Raw genomic sequence first — 24,651 nt, 5'->3', positions numbered from 1 at the left:
ACTGACATTTTTCTCATTACTCTTCCTCAAAGGTAAAGCATTCATACTTCAAAAACTACCTCCTGGGAAGCAGAGGTCTCTGCTTTATCTCCCTACAGGAACCAGTAGAGATTACTATTTTAGAATTAAAGAGAGACAAGTCAGTGGCTTAAAAAAAGCTTTCTAGACGAGGAAATAAACATAAGCTAATTCTGACAGCTCTGCTAACCACTTGATAAATCATCTTCAGAAGAATATTAGGGCACATGACAGTAGCTTATCTTTGTAACATCTGTCAGCCAGAAAGGGTATCTATCCACCCTTTAAACAGTATATATTTGAACCAAGACACGTCAAGCCACACCTCATTTTGAGGAAAATCAACAAAAGTTAAATAAAACTAGCAATGTGACTGAATATTTCAGGAAAAAATTAAAACATCCTGACCCCAGCAAAAAATGCAATGGAGACTTCTAAGTGAGGCAGAATATCTAAGTTAGGTATGAAACTAAAGAGCTCTGCCTTCCTGAAAAATGCCGTGGTAATGTGAAGACAAGCTGAAAATGATGATACCACTAATGTGACAGCAAGCAACCTAACTTCTTTTGTCAGAAGCAGTGTTATCATAATGATTGCACAATGGGTAAAGCAATACATTGGAATAAAAGGGAGCTGGCTTGCATTCTTCACAGGCAGGACCAGGAGAGCAGTAACCAGGATGTGTCTCTCAGCTCCGGCATGTTAGATGCTTGCTCATGCACTCTTCAGAGCAGTGCGCAACCTCGGTGTTGTTTTACCATCGCCTACCCTATATAAGCAGCAACTTTTGACTGGCGAGGAAATGTCAAAGCTTTCTCCTTACCTCTGACTCTTCCAGCCAGCACAATGCAGGCACCGCGTCCTCGAGAACGGACTGCTGGAACCTGGCAGTAATTTCGGAATATTACACCGATTTCCTGTCACGGAGTGGGCTGCTGAAGGTATATAAGCATGGAGCTCTAATCTCCCAGAGACTATCTATGCGAACTGCTAGCTCACAGTGCTAACCCCGGCTTCAGCCCTGGGCCAAGGGCACATCTAAGTAACAACGCAACGCCTTGCAGCAGCATTAAGCTACACCTGAATGTTTGACCGTCACCACCAGAAGCAGCACAGCTGTGCAACCCGATGAACATCTCAGGACAACTTGTTTCTGTACAGTGTCACCCATTTTCATCTCCATAAGGGATGAAATCCTGCATTAAATTCTGAATGGTTCTGTCACTCCTCTTTTTTTAATTTTTTTTTTTTTTTAGATCTGGCAAGAAAATGATCTAAATCAATGTCATACTAAAATCCAGAACAAAAATTAGCATGACAGTATAAGTGGTTAAGGAGACCGCCTATGAACAGTCAAGACTTATCTGCATGATGGAATCACAATTTGTGAGCATTAACATTGAAAATTACATAAATTCCTGTTCCAATAAGCAGCTAGAAATTAATAACATGCTGAAAGAAAGAACTGTTATTGTTCACTTCACCTAGGGAGAATTTTCTGTGGTCATTATCTTAGGCAGTATGAAAAAACATGCAGTAAGCATCTTTCCTCGCTCCAAGAAACACACTGAAGCGGCAGCTCTATTTCAGTACGACTGATCCTATCGGAACAGTGCCGTGACCCCCGGCAGAGGCCACCTGCGAAATGGGGGGCTGGGTGATACTTAAAGGTGTGGGACTTATGCCATGAGAATAGGGACCAGTTCGCTGCCTGCACAGGCTGTGCAGCTATTTCAGTTCCTAAAAGTGTAACGTACAGCAGGATGCTACTTCCAACCTTTAAAATCAACAGGGTATCACTTTCCTCAAAGGATCCCCTTTCAGTACTTACAGGGGGCTAATAAGAAAGACGGGGACAAACTTTTAGCAGGGCCTGTTGTGATAGGACAAGGGGTAAAGGTTTTAAACTAAAAGAGGGTAGATTCAGACTAGACATAAGGAAGACATTTTTTACACTGAGGGTGGTGAAACACTGGCAGAGGTTGCCCAGAGAGGTGGTCGATGCCCCATCCCTGGAAACATCCAAGGTCGGGTTGGACGGGGCTCTGAGCAACCTGACCTACTTGAAGATGTCCCTGCTCATGGCAGGGGGTTGGACTGGATGGCCTGGAAAGGCCCCTTCCAACCCAAATCATTCTGTGATTCTATTCTATGAATCTATGAATAACTTACCCGTGGCACATAAGGTTTCTTCTATTCTGACTCACATCTGCTTCTAAGTCTTTTATCAGTCACTCCTCCATACTGTGCACTTTGCTAAATCATCAAAAATCCCTGATTTGTGTTTCAAAGGAAGCACCATACTGCTTAAAAATTATGCTAAAAGATGAACATCATAGATGATCTTACTAACTTGAACATATGCCTTTTTGATTCCGTTGACTTTTATTTTCATAGTTTAAGACACAAGTATTTTTGACCAGGGAAAAAGCACATAGGGGGAAAGCAAATGAATGTGATATCAATGCTATTGAGAATTTTTTTTTTAAAAAGCACCATTATTATTTACAGCATGGAAAATAAAAACCAGAGACCAGCTGAGGTGTCAGTCTTTTAATTCACAGTAGGGCAAAATGATTACCAGGTTTCAACCCAAGTATGCAGTTGATGCATACTTGATTCAGAAATCAGGTGGGAATTTTGCATACTGTTTTCAGAAATTGAGATGGATTACTTTATCCCCGTGAACTGAAGTCCCACCAGAAAACGCTACCCAGCTACAGATGCAACCAGGACTTGAAAACAGACCCTTTCAAGATTTGCATCACACCTAGGCACAAGCAGGGCCACGGACCTAAACCGGGCAGTAGAGTCAAGGCTACATACACAACATTTCAAAATGGAATTTCAGCTTTAAGTTCTAATACTGGCTCAACTTTGGAAATAGCAAACAGGCATTTCTGAAAGCAGGGTCTGAATGTTAACAATCAATAATTACGTGAATTGCTTTTTGGACTAAAATATGCAAACAAAACACAAAGTTTTGGGTTTTTTTTAACCACTGGGATATAAATACAATGTAATTAAACACCGTGAGACCTGTTTCTACCTTACAATGGATTTTGGGTACTCAACTTAGCAATCTACTTTCAACACTTTTAATTATTGTTATTATTTAATTAAATTACAAATTTGAAAAAGAATGATTTATTATTGAAGACAATTCAAGCTAGGGGAAATTTTCTTTTTGTTTAAGAAAACAAAAAGGGGCACTTGCCCCATCTTAGCCCCCCCACAAATAAATAAATAAATAGTAATTTATGGTTGTGGCAAGTTGCCAGAGCTTAAATTGGCCTCCTTGAGAGGCTGATAGAGCTGTTTTAGTCACTACCACTTTGTTTGAAAAACTGAATGAAAACCAGGGAGGCTAAAAATGTCTTGGTTTACATTCAGTAATATGTAAGAGAAAAGAAAGAGTGATAATGAATACAGTGAGTGTAGCTATGCCAAAATACTTTAGAGTCTGTTTGCTTAAAAAAAATGAAGAAGGAAAAAAAGTCCGAAAATTCTCTTTGCAAAGAGGGATGTTCTAATTGCTTTTCTTTAGGCTAATTGGTTGGAACTGACACTGGACCTTTTCAGAAATGAACTAAAGGCTTATTAAAATTTTGAAGGATTTTAAATAAAGCATAATTTCCTTATGGGCTCTAAATTTACTTTAAATTCTTTGCTGTCCTAGAATGATCTCACAGTATTTCACCAAACCCTTCTCAAGATTTTCCCACTCAGGGGGCTCTAATTCACTCCCTCTTTTCATTCCTCCTAGAACCTCTGCATACTATAAAGTTCTTTAAAAATAATAGATAATGCGAGTCCCAGAAAGGAACAGAACGAAGAACCTAGGTTAGAATGCTTTCTTCAGATCTGTAATTTGCTCCGTGGCAGCCAGCCACATAGCAGCTTGCAAGTAGCTACAACAGGCACGTTCCTTTAAAGCGTCACAACGGCACCGTCGCAAACCGAAGTGCCCTAACGCACCAACACAAAAACCTCTCAGTTTAAAACGTTAGTAGAAACGAGCACCTTTAGAGGGGACAAGCGTCTACGGTTACGAGTGCTACTAGCAGTAGTAGCAATATTACAATCATTGCTACCGTTACCCGGAGTCATCACATCTACCTTGTGACAGGTCTCTTCAACAGGGCATTGGCAGAGACAGGAGGAAACGGGACAGGAATTTCCCATTTATTAATATTTTCTGGAATGTGAACTTTCCATGTTAGTTTTCTGGGCAGTGTTTTTTTCCTACTGTGTGGTTAATCAGTACCTTCACGTAGACAGACCTGTATACGTTTTTTAAAAATTCTTGTCACTAGCATTTCTTTCATAAAAATACTACCAGTGGTCAAGCACAATCCTCTTATCTCTGAATAAGCTTTAATTAAATCAACTCCTCTTTGTATTTTTGAAAGATCTTCTAAATACATTATTTCATATGCATTTGGATCAAAGCCCATGAAGAAGTCCCTATTTAAATTCCTGTTGCTTAAATGATTCCTGATGCATAAAATGAGCACGCTTTCAAGACGACGACTTTCCATTCAGTTTTATGCAATGTAGAAAGTTTGTACAAACACTATTCTGTAAGAGGAGCCTCGTGTGAGATACAGTGTGATTTGGGTGGTTATCACCTTACGAAGAAATATGTCTTGTTCAAAGTTTTAGTCCTGAGAATAATTTATCCCAGACTACGGACAATGTATGAGTTAATGATTCCGAGGGCTAAAAATATACTTGGGGTAATAGCCAAAGGTAATGTGTTCACCTATAGGCGACAGTTAATTTTTATAACAATACAGACATCAGGTAGTTCATGAAGATTCAAAAGCCAGCTTCTGCAAATGTCAGAAAATGCTTATTTTGTAAATTTGTTTTGTAAATTTGAGATACCAAAGTAATATATTTATTATTTTAAATACAATAGAAAGATCAGAAATAGATCAAGGAGACAAGCTAAACCCTACTGAAAATAAGTTTAATTTTTTTTTTAACTTCAACTGCAACTGAATATGAAGTTTTGTTATTTTGAAAATGTTTTGACGTTTTTTGAACTAAAACTGAAACACAAATTCAACCACAGTCAAACCCAGTCTAGAGATGAATTGAAAAGTTTACTGGTCCAATCCCCTGGCAAAAAAATTTAGCAACGACATGTATTTTTTAAAGTCACTAAAAAGCTGGGAGATTAGTTTCTCATCTCATATACTGTCTGGAAATATACCTTACCCGACCCATTTATTCCTAATGCAATTTAAATGGCATCCAGTGGATTTAAGCAGACACTAAAGCTGGTACTCTGTTTTTAAAAGAATGCCATTCATCATTGTACATACCCAAAAATCAAACGAGATCAGACGAAACCAGATCTGAGCATTTCTTTAGCCCTACTTAAATTCTGAAAATCTTCAGTATCTGCCAAAGCGCTTGGGATCATTTCACCAACAGATTGTTTGCCCACTATACTTTGCAGCATTTAAAGAATAAGAGATAGAAAGTTTCGTGTACATTTTCATGTTGCTTATCTTCATTAGTATTTTGTATCAGCAAGGCTTACTTTTCATTCTGCAGAATACAGAAGCAGACTTGCTATAAATAATTGTTAATTACAAGTATCACGAAGTATAACATGGTCTGTGAAAGAAGGCCTCCTTGGCAGCAACTGTGAAAACTGAACCAAGGCATTTGAGGATTAATCTGCTGCTGAATGTGGTCTTGCAAGTGCAGCTTTGGAAATGAAGATAAAAGAAAGTACTGCTGTCCAACCACAAATCACTTCAGATTAAATAAAAAAAAAAGACCGATAAGTCATCAAAAAGGGAAATCATAAGGAGTGACAAGAAAAAGAATCCTACTGAACTACTACCAAGGGTCAGATGATGTCCCCTTACGCTGGGCCTTTTAGTCTGCAATGACACGAGTGCATTTGGTCTCAAGAAGCAGACATACATGAAGAAAAATTTCTTTAGATAGATTTACACATATGTTGTAAGATTATAATTTACATCAAGTACAAAGCTCAATTTCAGCGTTCCTTATTACTAGCCATATTACAAAGACCAGCAAATTGGGAGGTAAAGCTGCTTCAGCAGTGATGCTTATCTGACTTCAACACATCTTTCTTCATGTTTCAATCAAGAACAGCTGCTGTCATCCTCCTGAGAAAATAGTGATAGCAGAACACAGAGCAAGCCTTAAAAACTGCCAACACAGGAGCCTTATTGTGGAAATAACTCATCTGCTGTTAAACTTCACATACAGGAAAGCTTGTAACTGAGGTGAAAGGACGGATTTAGCAGTCACATTCTTTCCAAGCCTTGTGCTCCCTCTGCAGAAGGACAGCCGGGAGCCGAAACAAGGCCTCGTTCCCCAGGTGATGCTCCTTATCTCCTCCAGGTAACCGCAGAGGTGGGCTTTCAACAGCCGGGCTGCCGCCATGACCCCAAGTACTAAATACAACACTGTCCCATCGAAACCCCTTAAGGCAAAGCGCGGTGTGTCTTAGTGTTGACAACAATAATAACAAAAAGTGATTTTTTAAAATAAACTAACTACTTCTGCTACCTGCTATTTGTCGGGGGGGGGAGGTGTTTGTTTTGGATAAGATTACAACAATTTTGTGGGGTTTTTTTAGTAAGAGTAGAAAATAATTTTATCATTCAATGAATTATTTGGAGAAACGTGTTCCTTTAGGCAAAAGATTTAAAACACAGCAGTTTCAATAAAAACAGTGCTCTAAATCAAATGCAGTAGTGCAAAGCAGTCCCCTCAACTGTAGGACAGTGCCTTGAGACATCACGTCCATGGGAGGAAGGAGAGAATTCCCTGAACTTGCTAGCTTAAACAAGGACCTTCTGTAGCTTTATATTTGGTGCAGATGAGAAGAGAGTAAGTTTTGTAAACATAACACTTCAACTGATCTAATTTTATTCAGCTTTTATATGAATGAGATCTGTGTACTTTTTAAAACATATTCACATGGTTTCTTTAACCCATGCAAACTATAAAAGCCTTCAAAAGTTATAGAAACATTACAACTAAGAAATGAACTAATTTTAGGAGGATGAGTACCATTCTCCTCTAAAAGGAAGATAGGGAAAATGAAAAGTGAAAATCCTTCCAGGATTTCACGTCGTTCCTATTGCTTCCAGGAAATAGCTGCTAATATGTAAAATCTCTAAAGATTTAAACAACAAACCACAAGGACCAACATATTGACCTTCAACCTAAAATAACTTTTACTGTATATTGACCTTACTCACACAGTTGTTTCTTTGCCTTGATAAATAAAACAGAATATTAAGCACACTGTATACTGTACCTTTGTTAACATAAGAAATTCCCATGAAGAAACGCATGTAAGGAATACCTCAGACCTGGATGTGCTCACTTTGCCAGCTGCTAACCACTTTGGTAAGTAAAACTTCCTGCCAATCTGAACAACTAGATCCTTTGGGAAGGAGAACTGGCATGTTCTGCCTCGGCACGCTGGCCCTCACACCACACAGCTCGTTAGAGAGACCTTCGCTAACACATCGGCCAGCACGCACGTGTTCTGCTTACGCTGCAGATGAAGAGCAAACGGAGGCGTTATTCCCGAGCGTGTCCTTTCTTTCACTGACTCAGAGAGGATGCTACTGGTCAAGCTGGTCTCAGAAAATACTAAATGCTATTTGACTATGCCTACAAAAAAAGCTACAAACCATATAGCTAACTATGCAAATTAAATGGGATGGGTAAATGCCAAGTGGATTTACAGTCATGTGGGTTCAGTTCAGGTATGGGTGATTGGAATGATTGACTCTGAAAGCTTCCAGTCACTCTGTGCAAATAGGGATGAATAAAAAACGTTGGCACAGCTACTCAATCCCCTGACCCTGGCATGAAAGTCAAGCCAATTGGCCAAAGGAATTTAGATTTAGACTTCCTTGAACATGTCAGGATGATAAAATAGTACAGTAAAAAATATATCTACAAACAAAAAGCCATTTCATTTATTCTTTCAACCCCAAACTCCGATATAGTTACGTTTCAATGCACGTCAAATTTTCAAGCATTCAGAAGCTAAAACAATTAGGAACTCATTAATCTAAACAGCACAATAGATTTACTTTTTCCGGCTTCCAGTGTGCTTGCAAACATAAAAATAAACCAAGAAAATGTAGCACGTACGGCAAGGCAATTAATGAGTTTTCTTTGAAGGTGTTGTAAATAGGAATAGCAAATCAAAATATGCCCTTCTAGAACAGGGAAACTATGGCAGAAGCCATCTCAACATTTTCATAATATTGTTATAAATAAGCAGATTGACCAGTTGACTAATTTCCAGTGATGACACTGTAAGCATCTTGATTTTTTTTTTTAGCTCAATGGGCATACAGTAATTTATTGAGTGCTAGATAACCTACCAGATTCCTACCTGGAAACTCAATAAACAGCACTGTCCTAACCACAAAACCAAAATAGCTGAGTTTATACTTTTAAGGCTTCTGCGCAACAGGCCTTCTTTTTACTAAGTGGCAAACCCTTGGGAAAACACTGCAGACCTGATCTGGAATCTGGTAGGCCTGATTTCTGCCCTGACATAAAGAAAGCTTAAATCTGGTGAATCAAACCCTCTCACATTTTTTTTTAGCATTGGGAATTCTTTGATGGTGTACTGGCATTTTGGTCATATTCTTTACCATGATACACCCCTTACACCACAGTAATGCAAACAGTGTCCGATTCTAAGAAAATCAGAAGAAAAAGCAAATTTACTAGATTTCAAATGACAAAACCACAGCTATCAAAAAGGTATATTATTTCTTGGTATCTCTAAGCATGTGATTCATGGATCTGTTGCCAATGACAGTTTGTAAAAAAAAAAAAAGATAATAAATGTAAATGCATTGAGTCACACTAGTTTAGGGAAATCAACATTTTCAAACCCAGATGCAAAAATATGTTCACAAACCTTTGTTGATGCTTGACTTACATTTGATTCAGTTTTTCAATCTGCATGTACATACTGGGCTTTGTGTTCAGAACAGTACATAAAAGGATTTGGAAATGTAAACCTTGGTGCGCGATACCATGCTGCATTCCAGTTTTTTGTTAAGATTTTTTTATGACATGTTAATTTTGTTTTAAAATGGAATTCTTTCTCCTAAATCTGCAAAGCTTTTGATTATTGACTCTAAAGCACAGCGATGTTCACATCGTAAAGTTATTTAAACTATGTGCACACCCTACGGATTAAGAAATGCCAAATTCTCCCATTGTTTCCAAATTTTTGTCCTGTTTTGGATATCATACAAGCTGTCCTATACAATACAACATTGTCCCTGCCAGAAACGGCTAAAGTGAGAACAAGCGTTTAAGATCGACTTCAGCAGTTGCCTTGGAAATTGGCAACAAGGACCTAGAATTCTTACTCTGCCACACACCAGAAGCCTTGAGTCATTCCTGATTTCATGTGAATAATTTCATACTGTGCACTCTATATTAACAGATTCTTTTTAAAATCTCTTCTTCGTATTTTACAGCAAAGTAGACAACCAGAAATTATGATGCATCTGTTTGGAGGGCGCACAGTCAGATGGATTCCTAGGAACAAGCTGTATCTGGAGTGGACTTAAGCTTCTGCCCATTACCAGCCCTCACCCACCCTTTCAGGCTGGACAGACCAGCAGAGAAGACGACCGGCAGACAGACCCCTGGCTCTTTTAAATCAAAAACATAAAAGTGGATGATGATCCACACACACTGAGGGAAAAAGTAATTGCATTTATCTTCTGTACAACTCTCTACACCTTTCCTGATTCCTCCTTGGCTCCTGCAAATTATTTAGAATTTGTGAAATTCTGAGAAGACTTTTAAAAATCTTTTAGACTCTGTTCTACCTTTCCCCCACTGGAAAACGGAAGACAGGGCATTACTAACCTTGAAAACTTTATTAAAAAAAAAAACCAACCTAAAAACTTATTACGTAATAGAAGTTAAAACTTCCTTAAAAGTGTCTGACCATGACATGATTTCCTGCTTTAATTATTTTTATTGTCTTCTTAATCAGAGAGATTTTAAAAGTACTAAGAATTGTAGAATAAAAAAGTAGTTGTTTCCCCAGTTCAAAATTGAAATGCAGTATGTTATATATTATATAGTATGTAATATGATATGTAATATGAACTCATTACTTGTTCACCATCTCGGAACAGCAGTTTCTAAGGAATCTCTAACCTCATTATGTATTTTATTATATTTTATATTCTATACCTTACTACATGAAACTTATATATTTCTAACCCGACTATATAAGTCAGAATTCTCCATCCACTACTGTACAAGTTGTAAAAAAAAAAAAAGGAAACCTAAATGCAGCTTGCTTATCTATCTTGTTTAATCTAGATAACTGGCAAGAAGAAAAATCAGACAAAAAGTCTTTTCCAGTGTAGTTTCAGATACCTTTGCAGAACAAAAGAACATTTTTTTTAGACTTTTCTGAGGGAGTAGGGATTTTTGAGAACTGACAAAAAGCCGTGAAGAAAGAAGAAAAGTTTTCTCACTGCTCATATGCTATTGCTAGCTCATGACAGCAAATAAAAGCATCTGAAACAAATAATAGCACTGACAATACTGCTGTTTTAATAGTTTGTTGGGGCTTTTTTCTGAAAATTTAACCTGTTCTTCAGCTACTTAGGACATGAATTATGTCTTCCTTCACAGAATTCACCAGGCAGAGCTGTAAGTCCATTGTAGAAGAATTTTAAGTCTTGAAAGATGTTATTTAAAGACTCCAACTCTTGAACTGATCTTTTGAATACCTAGGTAATATCCCTGTACACTAGGAGTGGGATTCCTTTAATCTGTCCACTTGACATCTGCCATACCTACACCATTCTTTTTGTCTACACTATGGTCTGTAGATGATTGAAGATAATTTAACTCACTGTGCCAATTATGACTATTTCTTTCTACTGAAATAGTTTTGGTTATGCTTTGTTACAGTAACCTAACTAATATACATTGCCTAACTCTCTGGAAAGACCCCACCAGAAGATCCTTCTGTGGGCTGGCAAGATGATGTGTATACTACATCTCCATCCATACTAAACCCCAGCCACTTTGTTTTGTATTAACATGATCGCATAGTGGCTCATCTAGAGAAGCAGACATAGTTTATATGCGTCAATTATTGCCTTCAGCAATGAATAAAACAATTGTATTCTATCCTGGAAGCTGGAAGCCAATTTCCTAAAGGGGCTTTCACATTCATGGCCTAAAGTCAACATCATCAAAACAAAAGCTGCTCTGGCACACCAAAAGTAAAAAGAAAACCTAGTCTTCCTTTCTGTTCTAGACCTCACCTCCCTCCACTTTCCTGCTTTGAGGTTTCAGCTGTGTGCTGCTCATTTTCTGTCCCTGCAGAAGTAAACTACAGATCATGGCAGTTTGACTATCTGGGGAAACGAAACAAATTAATTAATAAATAATATTAGAAAAGTCAGATTATGATATAATGATCATGAAAGCAGGTAAACAGAAACAAAAGGCAGATTACCTGTTTTGGACATGTTACCTCAAGCTAATAACTAGATACCTGAGGGCTGCAATTGCCTTGATTTTAAATTGGAGAAAATTAGTTGGATCTGGGATAGGAGTGCAGATTATGAACTATCAGCAAAGACATAGTCAGTAAATTGTGTTTGCAAGTGAGATTATCCAAAGATTAAGGTGCAGAAACGTAAGAAAATGGAAACAAGAGAAAACGGAAATGAAAGAAACTTCAAAAAAAGTGGTGGAGAAGATCCATCAAAGAATAACTTGGAGAGTAAAGAAATAATGATTATTTTTATATCTCTCAGTCCTTTGTTGTTCTCCCCATGTCCTAAATCTATCCCTAAAGCTAACTCAGCATACAATTTCCTTACCACTTTCATTGGACATAACCCAAATAACCTGTTTTGTCACTCACCTTTTCACTCCCCCATCTCAGACGTTCAGTCTTGCCAAAACAAACTACACCCCATCCTGGTGCTGAAACCCGCCAGGTTCTTCAGCTCCTTCCTACTTCCACCTGCCTGAAAACATTCACAGCGGTCAGCAAGCCGGTCTCTCTCTCACTCGCAGGGTTGAAGAAATCTCTTTTTGTCAGGCTGCAGCCTCAGAAAGCCAAGGCCCAGTTTCAGAGCCAATCTCTTCCTTCTCACTGACTTACCACCTCCCTGAAACGTCCTTCCCTCCTCATTATTGACAGTGGGAATGACAAAGCAAAACCAAAAGACATTACATTATTTAGCCAATATTATTACCTTCTGATCCAAGCACAGTTGTACACAGTTAGTTGATGCCGTTTCAGTTCCTTCATAAGAGAATGGCAAAACTAAAAGTAAATTATTATTCTGCAAGGAAGAAGGCGTATCTCCCCCCACCTCATCGTGCTCCATCTCTGCTACTGGGGATAGCCGTACCTTGTGTGATAATCGTCATTCAAGGATCACCGCCTCATACAAGTTGCAGTGTCGTCACAGGCATTAAAACATTTAGCGATTTGACAGAACCCACGCAATTCTTCAGGAAGTTAATTACCACTAAGTTCTAAAAGAAGTAATATCATCTACTGCCAGAATCTACATCTCACCACGTTACTCATACGTTGGTCCATGTGATTAAATTAGCCAAAAAAAAGAGAAAAAAACCCCAAAAAACCATAAAGGGGGACAAAATGAAATAATTTTTAAATGTAGATTTAATATCATATTGTAATACATATTTGTACACATCCCATATACAAAAGCACTGATTGCAACAAGATACTTGGAAATGAAACCAGCCCTTTGCATGATCCCACTTCCTGTAAGCAGTTTAAAACTAATTTTTTCAATTTTAATCCAGTATTTCAAAGCAGCATCTGGGCAAAATATGCTTTTAGCATAACCCAGTGATTTATTTATTGCTTGCAACAATATTTGGCAATAAAAACATGCATGCAACAACTTCATGCAAAACTGTTGCAAAGACATTTGGAAAAGCAAGCACTTGTAAAAGACGATTACTTTGCTAAGAAAGGAGGCAGGCAGTGACATGCATTTTGAATGACATGTCTAAGTTTCAACAGCAGCTTCCAGGAAACGTTTACATTTGAAAAATCCCTACTTTGACCTCTTTTTCCCCGGTGTGCTTGCCGGCAGATAGGAGTACATGACAAATGAACCTAATTTAAGTGGGCTGAATGCCAGATTGCCTGTTAAAAAAGAGCACCTGATCGTACCTTCGGTGAGAGGTCAGCGACACCGAGCACCGGCAGGTGTAATAACAACCGCGGGCTTTTTGCGAAGGAAATGCAAACAAGAATTCACCCCGAGGACATTCAGGACGGTGCCTCTCTGCTTAGGGACCCAGCGAGCGGCAGTCCGGACTGCACGCCAGGAGACTGGGTGATGCTTTGCTAAGCTGCACCCTGACAGGACTTTGAGCAGTACGTCACGAAAGATGGAGTCCTTAGCTAAAAGCATACACCAACACAAAACCAGTCCCTGAAGAAGAAAGCAGCTTTTCTACTATAAAAAAGCCTCAAAATACACAGAATAAATCGTTCTGCGTCTCAGCACCTGTTTTCTCCTTGCTACAAAGCCTTTATTCATCTGTCATCATTTAAAACCACCAGGGTTGGAACTACCTGATCATTAATCTTTGCAACATTTGCCAAGAGAATATTAGGTTCTTGCAAACTCTGCACGCTCTTCCCACCATTTGTGGGAAGAATGTGGAAAAACAATAAGTAAATAAAATTTTAAACAGTGTTATTCCATCTTATTAAATTACATTAATTTGTCAAACACCTCTCCCGCAGATTTGGAGGTTTTCTATTCCAACTACTGCTTTTCGATCTAAGGAAAAGTGACTGGTCGATAAACAGTATTTTTCTTAAACAGAAGCTTGCTAAAATTGCATTATAATGCCAATACCAAAGCACGCAATTTGTAGCAACCACAGTGCAGTCTTGTAACACCAAGACAATATCCAGTACAGCTTTTACAGATTTGAGGGGCTTTATTTTGTAGAACACCACATCCACACTTTATTTCGGGAGTGTTGGCATCTCTTTTGGTTAAGATTTATTTATTTCATATTGGTATAGAATCTGGCAACGCATCTTTGTCTGCTTCAAAAATCCAGTCATGATATTAAGAAGAGTGCAGAGTTCTTGGGTAACAGGACAAATACTTTAGTTAATTATTGTTAGCAGGATCCTAGCAAAAACTGTATGTCATATGTATACATACATTTGATCTCACATAATAAAATTATGAAAAAAAAAGTTTGCTTAGTAATTAGCTTACTGCTTTCCATTTCCTGAAATACATTGTTCTGAATGATGATATGAGGCAGATCCTGCTTGGTAAGAGAGATGGCTCGATTATCTTTCATATACAAATATTTGTGCTACAGTGAATTTTGAATAAAAATTTTCTTAAGATTATGTTCTATCCGATAGGCCAAGTGAGGCTACTTATTAAAAAGACATTCACTGATAAAATTTTTCCATCATAGTAATAGTGAAATACAGCGGAGGCGTTTTAGATTTAGATTTTGGTCATTATATTTTGATTTGTACTGGAAAACCATTCATAATTATGAAAATGAGAACAGCATAGCTGACATACTCTCCACTTTAAAAGTTCTTGTGTAAAATATTGTCCTCAAAGAAGTCAATGGGACAACAACGGAGTTTACTGACAGTAGTACGTTACTGTACTGTAAATTCTTCAGGAAAGCGGTGGCTTCGTGTGCTACGTCCTTCCTTTTCAACAAACACGTATTTGGCACGTAATAAATAACATTAGATGAAACCATGAGAAAACAAAGATTTCTAAACCCAGTATTATACTTCTAGAAACGAAGCGAAACACCCACTGTCGTTACTTTTGAAGTAAAAACAGTCTATGGCTCACGGATCTTCCAGCTGGTCAAGGCCGTCCGAGCGGCTTTTATGCACAAGGCCTCGCACAGCCAGCGCCCACCCCGCTGTCTCACCGTACGCAACACCTACAGCGCGGCCGACTACTAATGGATGCCTCCAAATACAGAAAGCATACCCAACTGAAAATATGTAACAACGTACTTGTGGAAAGAGCTTGTCTTCTGAAAATAAAAATGCAGTTTCATAAGGTGCTTAGTAATTCTTCCTTCAGAGAATTCCATATTCTAAGACAATTTAGCAGCAACTTAAGTGCGCCAGATCACATAACTGCATGAACCTGAACGCACAAACACAGCATTTGAAATATTTCCAACCCCAGTTTATTAACTGGAGCTTTCTTTGTGGGTGCTAAGCAGATAGTTTTGTCCAATCAGCCCATTCAGGGGAGAATGTACTTACGCGTTAATCACCTGCGGGGGGCCGGTGGGGAGTCTGTCCTTTGATCAAAGGGAGACGTACTGGTTTTACTTTACATCCTGTCTCTCTAGCTCTCAACTGGCCCATAGCTGGAGGGATTCATTTCAGGATTGTTCTTTATTCCCAGTATTCTGTTACTTGCTGCATACCACCACCCAAGACATCAGGGCTAAACCCAAACACTTTGTGGAACACCCATATGACAGACTTCAAAATGGAAACAATATTTAAGTTAAACCTGTAAGATCAAGTTTGCTGAAATCCTGCAACGCATGCGGCTTGCCAGAGTCAAGGAGAGAGTCAGTACATTTAAACCTATCAATCCTCAAGGAAAAGCAGAGTGCCTTGGTAAAAGTACAGTTGACACTATTCCTTTTGTCTTGGTGCTAGCAGCAGTTAGATATAGCTGGACTGCTCATGTTTTTTCTCTGTAGAGTGTCTTTTTTCTGTAACTAAGGCAGGGTTCTCACTCAGCTTGTCCTAAAATACATTCTGAGAAGCTACACTGCCTTCAAGAGGGAAAGAAAGGGTATTTTTCTTCTGATTCTTATACTGAAGGACCATTTCCAGATAAAACTTTCCAAACTTTCTTCAAGCAGTAAGACTGTATCTGTGGAGGATTCACATACAACTTCAGGCGTTTTCATAGTAAGACCTCTCTTTCCTACAAAACCAAAAGACAAGGTGCTCTAAGACACTGCACTATCTGAACAAGTAGTCTTCACTTCTTCTAATTAAAAATTAGAGAACTTATTAAACAAGTAAAAGAGATGTAACTGAAAAAAAGAATTAGCCCTCTGAGAATGAGCCCTTCTCTCTCTTGCAATCAGTTGCAGGCTTTTTTTGGTTGCCAGGTTCAATTCTGTAACTATCACTACTAGCAGAGATTTTTTTAGCGTTTATCATTTTTCTTAAAATGAACGGCAATTCAAGTCCTAAATATTTTTCCATCTATTAATTACACACTGGAAATACATTACAAGCCTCAAGGTGAATTGAGGTAAATTGATCTGCAACTCTGCAGTTGTAAAATAGTTCATTTGAATTATAAAATAGTTAACAATAAGACAGTTTCTTATTAAAGTTTCTGCTGCTGACTTGAGAAATTAAGCAAATTTACAATTGAAAAAAAAGATCTCCTAGAAGATGAATGACCACAATTGATAAAAGATCAAATAAAAACTGAACCTGGTTTGGTAAAGAAATCTGGGAGAAAACAGCAAACAGATTTCAAGCAGTTTTATAAGTTTTTAAAAGGATGACCTACCATTCGTAAATATTTTACAAACGAGTGCTGCAGGATCTATGTACATTTCTCCACAATTTTGTCAGCCTCAGACAGAGTATGAGTGAGGTAAGTTAAACAGGGTGGATAAGGAGTTACATTTTCATTAAATCTAACTACAGACTTAAATCATAACTACAGCATAGAGTTAGGCAGAGATGAAAATTTAGAGAGTTGGTAAAAAATTCTTTCAGTAGCATGACACTGAGGGCAAGTCCAACATTGGATCAGGAACTATTATAAAAACAACCGGCAAAAGGAGTAAAGCTTTTCACCCTTATCCTTTTTTCCCCCACAATTAATGCAGGTGGGATATAATACTCAATTACATTAAAAAATGTAAGGGCAATCTCGGAGCACTTTCCACCCAAAAGGCTTGAACACAACTTAATTCAATCAAAATGTTAGGATCTGTTATTACTTACACAGGTACAAATTCCTATAGGGGTACAGAACCAATAGAAGTCAGACCTCAAGCCTCTAACTGCCGTACTCAAAATCATCCTAGCTAACAGAACTCCTAAGTCATTAAAAACTTGCCTCGGTGTTTACATTTGACCCTATCCATATTCTTAGAACCACAATGAATCCTCATGAAAAGCTCACATGAGGGGCCAGGGCAACAGATGTAAAACACTACACAAAGAGTGCGACTGCACTGTGCTGCTTTGACGGCTCCAAGAAATAAAGGGTTAGGGCCCAGCCGCGTTAGGGAACAGTAGTCATTCGTAAGCACTTACAGATAGACTTTAAGATCTGCTAGAAAGAGCAAAGCTTTCAGCTTGCTTTGAGATTTATCACCATTTCAAGGTCCTAGAACTATGTGTGACAAAATTAATCATATTAGTATAACTGGCCCAGCAAAGACTTACTGCAAGATCTATCCAAACTGGTTTTTGGTTGGGTGGGGGTTTTTTTTGTTTTTTTTTTAAGAACTGGTTTTCCTAGAATTTAACACAGATTTACTATCCAAAATTATAGCTCCTATATAAAATGGAAAATATCATTTATTACTGATCTCCATGCTTGCATCTGGTAAAAATATGTCTATCTGCAAAACGAACAAAGAGGTTCTGATCCTGATTAATTAAACAAGCAAGGTGCACTGGTTTAATTGAAATTATTTTAATAACCTGACTACTTAAATTGGTGCAAGAGCCTTTGAAGATAAAGTGATTTCAGTAAGGGTCTCTTTGTTTTTAACTTATGGACATAATTCTATTCCAGAGGGAGTTTTTCCACTTGAAGATGTTACCGCCACTGGCTGCTCTTCACTAACCATCAGCTGGATGTTACCACACAGTTTCCAGCAGAACGTCAGAAATACCAGAGTGCTCTCCAATCCCCACCAGGCAACGATAACAGGCTTGCCTGATAAATGGGTGTTCATCACTACTTGAGCTAAGCTGGCTTAGTTCACTTGAAGCTGATATGGGATTGATGGGAGCGATTTCTGCTGTTGAGAGATAGGGGAGGGTAACAATCTCTAGCAGAAAAATAGTAATAAGCACATAAGGGTGGGTGGTAATAACGTCACCAGCTGGCACCGCTGTTTGTAGAGTGCTCTGCCCATGGCCTGAAGGCTGGGGACAGACATCCTCATCCACATCCAGGTACGCTGTTGAAAGATTCCAGCTGCTTGTCCCTCTCCCTTCTGAGACGATTACTGCTTCAAATCTTCCAGTAAAGCTGTTCAAGTGAGTAGCTTGCCCATTTTAGTCAAAAAGATCTGGTTTAAAATAAAACTAGTACATGAACTGTTTAGCTAGCTTGGCTCAGTTTGGCGGAACTCGGAGCCAGGCTGAAGAAGAGCTCATGATCTGGCCAGCCAGATGATCTGAAAGGATCCAGCAGCGAACCAGTGAAATCACCACTGCTCTCCTGGAAGACAGACCTGGAAACATTTTCACTGGTGAACGGTCTATACAGCAGAGATCAAAACTGAAGCAAAACGAAGCAGCAAGGCTCTGCCATTTGCGATTTGCAGAGATATTCCACCACAACAACTGAACTTGCTCTTTGCCTCGTGGTCTCTCGAAATGGGCAATTAGCATAATAGATTTTTTGACCAAATGAGAATATTGAATGATGTTAAAATGGATGCCTAATGAGAGTGGGACAGTATAGCAGAATAAGGAATATTACCAGGCATTCCTTAACTATTTCTAATCCATTACATTAATATTTGCTACTAGAACACAAGTATACAAATAGCTTACTGTTGTCAAAGCAACGTTCCCGAGATGCTTGGTACTGAACTTAATTAAATCACGTGAATAAATATTTTTCCTAGATTTCTGTATTGTACTCTCTGTTACAGAATTATGTATAAATTGTCATGTTTCCGCCACTGATTCGAGGTTTAAACTCAAGACAATCCCACGCCTTTTCTTTGGCAGAAAAAGGGAATGGCTATGAAAGTAGTATACACCTGCTGAAACAGCCAAATGCCTTTTTTTATCTGTTTCTTTGCATCCACACCTCACTCGGCTCAGTCTGAGCTCTGGCCACCACACCCAGGTGAAGTGCTTCCATTATTGCACGTGTGTGATCTGAAAATCTGCATTAGAAACCACTGCCAGAATCACATGAGGCATAAGAGACGGGGATGTGTCTCAAAACTGGCTCCAGGCCTTGTGGCTGGTAGGACTGGCTGTCTGTGGCAGCAGTCATCGCCTAGCAAAGCTCTTCCTTGAGGAAATCAAGAGGCATATGCAATGACAACTGGTATTTCATTGATGTTAAGTAGGTCAGCACAGGGAGGTATTCTTTTTTTTTTTTTTTTAAAGCAGCAGCATTATAGCATTGTAACTAACAGAGAATAAATATGTTTGTTTATATTAAAAATAGATACTAGATAATTTTTTATTAGGTATTATTTTCTGTACTCTACTGAACATTTGCTCTTGTATTTTTCATAAACTTCCCAAGAGCAATTCATATAAATCTCATGTTTATTCAAAATTGACTGGTTTTTCATAGTTTAGTATTCAATTGTACAATCTTGCATTCACAAGTTTAGGTCATATGACCTTTGATTAAGTCTTTGAGCCAGGTGGTACTTCTGCTTCCAAACAAACCAAGACCTTCCACGAGGAATGCTGTGCTGCCAGTCCCATATCACATTCTCTAATATCCACAAACTGCTTGAAACTGTTTTCAAGACAAATAATAGTAATGTCACATGTTCACATGAATATCTGTAGAAGCGCAATCCAACAAAATGCAATTCATCATCGAATTCATCTCTTTAAAGCAGGTTTTTGCTACTTTTCTCAAGATGTCAGCTTAGCTTCAGTTATTAAACTATATCTAGATTATGTGATTACTTCTTTGGTGTGAAGTCAGTGATTATCTACTGTTTACAGCAACTATAACATTTCAAAGCAAAGTTTAGGTGTGAAAATACATACTGCCTTTTCTCACTTTCTACGGTGTTAAAAATTGCTCTAGAATGTTATTTATTTTTATTATGGAAGATTATAAAAGTGCACGACTGATGATTGTAGGCCCTGTGATTGTTGTCTTTAGGCTGACTCCATCAAAAGCTTTGACATCCAGTTTGTCGGCTACATTTTCAGATTGTTTGCACACCTCCTGCACCTGCAGTGAAGGAGCTGAGGCCAAAGTTCAGGCAGAATGGCCCGAGTCACACAGCTAAAACCCAAGTGACAGACAAAAAACTACTGAATTTATATAATAAAGTTCTATAGCTAGACATGAGGGTGATTTGGTGTCTCATAAATACCAAGGATAAGATAAGATAAATGCCTGTCGGAGTAAAGTAAGAGACATCTAGCTTGTACAGATCTCTTTGAGAATACATATATGTAGCTGCACAGATTTTTTTCTACTAAGACTATGAAAAAATCAAAAACCAGAAACTTCTGAGTGAAAACTTAACAGTACTGAAATAAATGACAAGACTCTCATCGACTTCAGTGGGGCCAGGGTTTCAACTTCTGACCTTAACTGTAATATATTTGGCTGTAGCAGTGTTGTAACAGAAATTTTTTTTTTTTTTTCCAAAAGAACAATGGTGATCTTCTTTACTGATCTTCCATTCCACAGGAAACACAGAAAAAGTTTCACATTTGTCAAGCGATTCACTTATTTCCAGTGTATAATCAATAAAAAATAACCAAATACATACAGCTAAATAAATTCCTATGTACTTCTAAAGAAAACCCTCTGTCTTCGATGGTGGGCAATTAATACCCGAAAATACTAGCAGTACTAATGACATCTTTAAAACAAAAAGAAAGGTAACTTTGTAACTAATATAAAATTTCCCAATTAAAATAAAAACTATAAACGTCTTCCATTATGAATAAAAGCATTTTAACAGGAATGAAGACTAGTCACAAATCTGTCCATAGTTTGCCAAACAAACATTCCTAGAGAGGTTCCTCCTTTTGTTTAGTAAAAACCAAGCTGCAGTAAAACAACAATCATGTCTCAAAATTCACTAATCCAAAATGCCCTTGGGCTCCAGGCAATGTAGCACCACCCGTTTAGCTAATTAAGCATAGAGCTAGTACTCATACACTCTATGAGAGCACTAAAATGAACACTGCCAACAGTCATGCTCCTTATTTTTCCATTGCTTTGCATGCTACGGAGACTCCTTTCAAAGTTACCATGTTTTTTCCAAAACAGGCTAAACAGAATACCCAAACATAAAGAAAAATAAATTATTTACAAAAACCTTGACTTGAAATAATGAAAACAAAAAGCAGAACAATAGCTAGTAGTTAATGTCTTTAAACATATCCTTATATAGTAACATGACCAAATTGTGTTATGCTTTATACTGCTATTAGCAAGGACATCTTGAAAGAAAACCGTTCACCACAGCTCAACAAAGACAAAGCTAGGCACCACATTTGTTTTAAAACAGCCTTCTCCGCCTCCTCCCTGCAAGCACATATGAAACACATCCCATAGTTAGAAGTGAACAGTGAATATTGGCCTGAGCAACAACTCAGAAGCTTTACTCTTTCGCCCATTCCGTAGACAGTTTCTGCTTTGAAGGGTTTTTTTACTGAATGACACTGATGCCTCCCGAAGAATGCCTCCACAATGACTACTAAGGCAAAATTTTAAAATTACAGTCTTTATGTTCAACTCCTAAATCCAAATTTAGCAAACTAGCTTTATGATTTTAGTTTCCAAAACACTAGACATCTTTTGCTGGCAGGCACAAGCTTCAGTCCCTCTTTGTTTCAGGTGCAAAGGTAACCCTGTTCTAAGGATATAACAGACAATAACCTTGTCCAAACACCCCTAAACATCTTTTAAAACGTCTGATTTACTTCACATCTGACAAAGGATAAAGTCTAGAGTACTGTACAAACAGGTTTGGGGTTGATTTCTATTACAGACACACGTGGACAACTTGTGGCAAAGTCCTAACTGTTTTTCCAGGGTCTGCTGCTCTTCAGTGGCAGCAACGGGGAAGGAAATACAAGCACTGGTGTTCCACCTGCACCCCTCAGCTGGGCCACGAATCGCATTTTCTGAGAGTCACGCGGCTTCGGTTACCCACCACAGACTGCTACATAGGCTTAAGTCTTAACACTGATCATCGCCTCCCGATTTTCTTTTTTTTCCCTTTGTAGGGGCGAGGGGAGGGGAAGAGATCCTGTTTCTAACAAGCCCCAGCCACTGCAGCTACACGTGCTACCAGATTTGGTGGCCAGTGAGATGTCCCCAACACCTCGCCTGTTCCTTCACGACTAACGAGCTCTCTACAACCTTACAACACATCCTCGTCCTGCCACTCTGCGTTTCCACCAGCATTTCACGTCACTCTTCTGTAGTATTTGAGCACTGAAGTGGTAAAGTTTAAAAGGACCTCACCGATTTTTAACGTACTACTTTCCACACGTGACTAGAGGACCAGCCGGCGCTCTCCCTCCTTAGGCAGAGTACTACCTCACGGCCTCAGGAAAGCTTCTGATTGCAAGAGACCATCTGCATGGCACCTAAAGCAACGTTCGTAAGCCTATATAATCAGGATAAAATTAGACTTGAACCAAAACACGTTCAGAAGCTAAACATTTTGGTATCTCAGGTGCTTTTTGTTTTGTAGAAAAAAAAGCGCCTCTTAGAGAGAAATCAACTCCAATTCAAAAGCATATCATTTATTTTACACTACTGTAACAAAAATTAAATTAAGATTCCCTTAGTCTCTTGACAGTCAGTTTTCAAATTCATTGTACACTTTGTACAAAGGTTTTTTTAAAACCAAAACAAATGTGTCTTTTAGACTCTAAAAGGACATTAATAGGCTTTGGTTCATAAACGAAAGTGCGTGTCGCAATGGAACCGCTGATCCCGTAGTTTATATCATTTAATAATAGCTACCAGCTATTTGTTATACCACCTTTGCAGTGCTCCCCCACTTGCAAAGAAACAGCAAACAAGTTATTTGTCAAGGGTCTGGTATATAACGATACCAGATAAATTATGTTGGCATTTGAACAAAAGAGTCAGAGAGGAATGTCTGTTTTTAAACTGGAAATATATATGGGCCTGGAAAATAAACAAAGATCTGCTCTCCACACCCAAACCAGAAGAATGATGCTGACAAACAGCTGAAAATTACATTACTTTTAAATAACATCACAAACTGCTATTAAAATATCATGCAGCTGCCGCTAACAGAACTTGCTAATTACTTAAAACACAACACTAAGAAAACCCATAAACCTTTTTTACATTTTTATGTGAAAAAGAACAATTCCAGACTCTTTTTAAGGCTGCTTATTTTCAGGAAAGAAGAAAGTGTAACTAAAAAAATTTAGAATATGAGTCTCATCCTTTCCTACTGTTACCACACGCAACGTGTGTCCATAAACACGGAGGTTATCTACACATGCAACCTGTACAAGCATGACATTGAAAACAGAATCAGAAAGCATAAAACCACAGAAGGTTTATAACTATACTCTGATAAACCAAGGTTCCTTTCTTTTACATGTTAATGGTATCACAGGGCTCATTCTTTTATTTTACACTTGTTGAATCTTAAACTTCTCTGTGATAGAAAGCTTCAACAGTTTAGGTTTTTTTAAAACAAAATACAAATTATTCATTATGGATAGCACTAATTTTGCATCTCACAACTATTCTAAAAAGTAAGTATATAAGAACAAAAAGTATTTTTGAGGTTTTATTCCTGTCAAATACGACGACTGACCCGTAACGTGGCTTATAACGCTACTGGAAACAAGACAAATCATGCAGCCTTCGACTGGGGGTGACGGGGCCAAAGCCATACAGAGGAAAGCACGGCAGCTTTAGTAACACGTTAATCTTTACTTATGTGAGTAGATGTTGCTCCTCTGAACAGTCCCATTGTAGTAAATAGAATTGTTCCAGTAAGAAGCAGTGACATGAGCAACATTTCCTATGAGCAAACCACCAGGCCTGACGGTCTTAGCAATGTTGAGACCGCAGCGACCACGAGCTACGAATTACCTACAGCTTCAAAGGCAAGCACCGAAGAAGTGGATCTGCATGGATCAATAACTGACACACAGTGACAACATAGCACGTACTCATCCTTGAGAGACTTAAAATGAGCTGCACTTTGTGCTCTTAAATATCACAACCAAGTTATGGTAGGGATGTTAGTCCATCAGATTATTTCAGGCAAAGAGCATGTATTGCATAGACAGATTATACTTTCCTTACTAAGCATCTGCTGCTTATTTTAAAATTTCACTAAAACATTTTCGCTTAATAGGTAGTCTCATTTTTTCCACGCATATTATATATTCTATTCCAATAAAATTGTATGCTTGACCTGTGGCAAACTTTCTTCAGTATCAAACTTTCATACTCATTCTGCAAAGACATTACAGTTTTCTCACAGGGATTTTCAAGATGGTATAGCAGATTAATACTAGTTTAAAGAAAATCTTATCTACTGAAAACAGGAAATTGTTTAGACAGATACAAA

The 24,651-nt window shown here is 38.3% G+C and overlaps 1 protein-coding gene across 7 annotated transcripts in view; it reads right to left on the bottom strand.

Moving 5' to 3' along the window:
- ERC2 (ELKS/RAB6-interacting/CAST family member 2) overlaps positions 1-24,651 on the bottom strand; it is a 532,276-nt gene that overhangs the window by 98,583 nt on the left and 409,042 nt on the right. The gene's annotated exons all lie outside the window — the stretch shown is intronic.

Source organism: Ciconia boyciana, chromosome 11 (genome assembly GCF_034638445.1).
Source record: "Ciconia boyciana chromosome 11, ASM3463844v1, whole genome shotgun sequence".
NCBI classification, from domain to species: domain Eukaryota; kingdom Metazoa; phylum Chordata; class Aves; order Ciconiiformes; family Ciconiidae; genus Ciconia; species Ciconia boyciana.
This window is presented reverse-complemented; position numbering and strand designations above follow the sequence as displayed.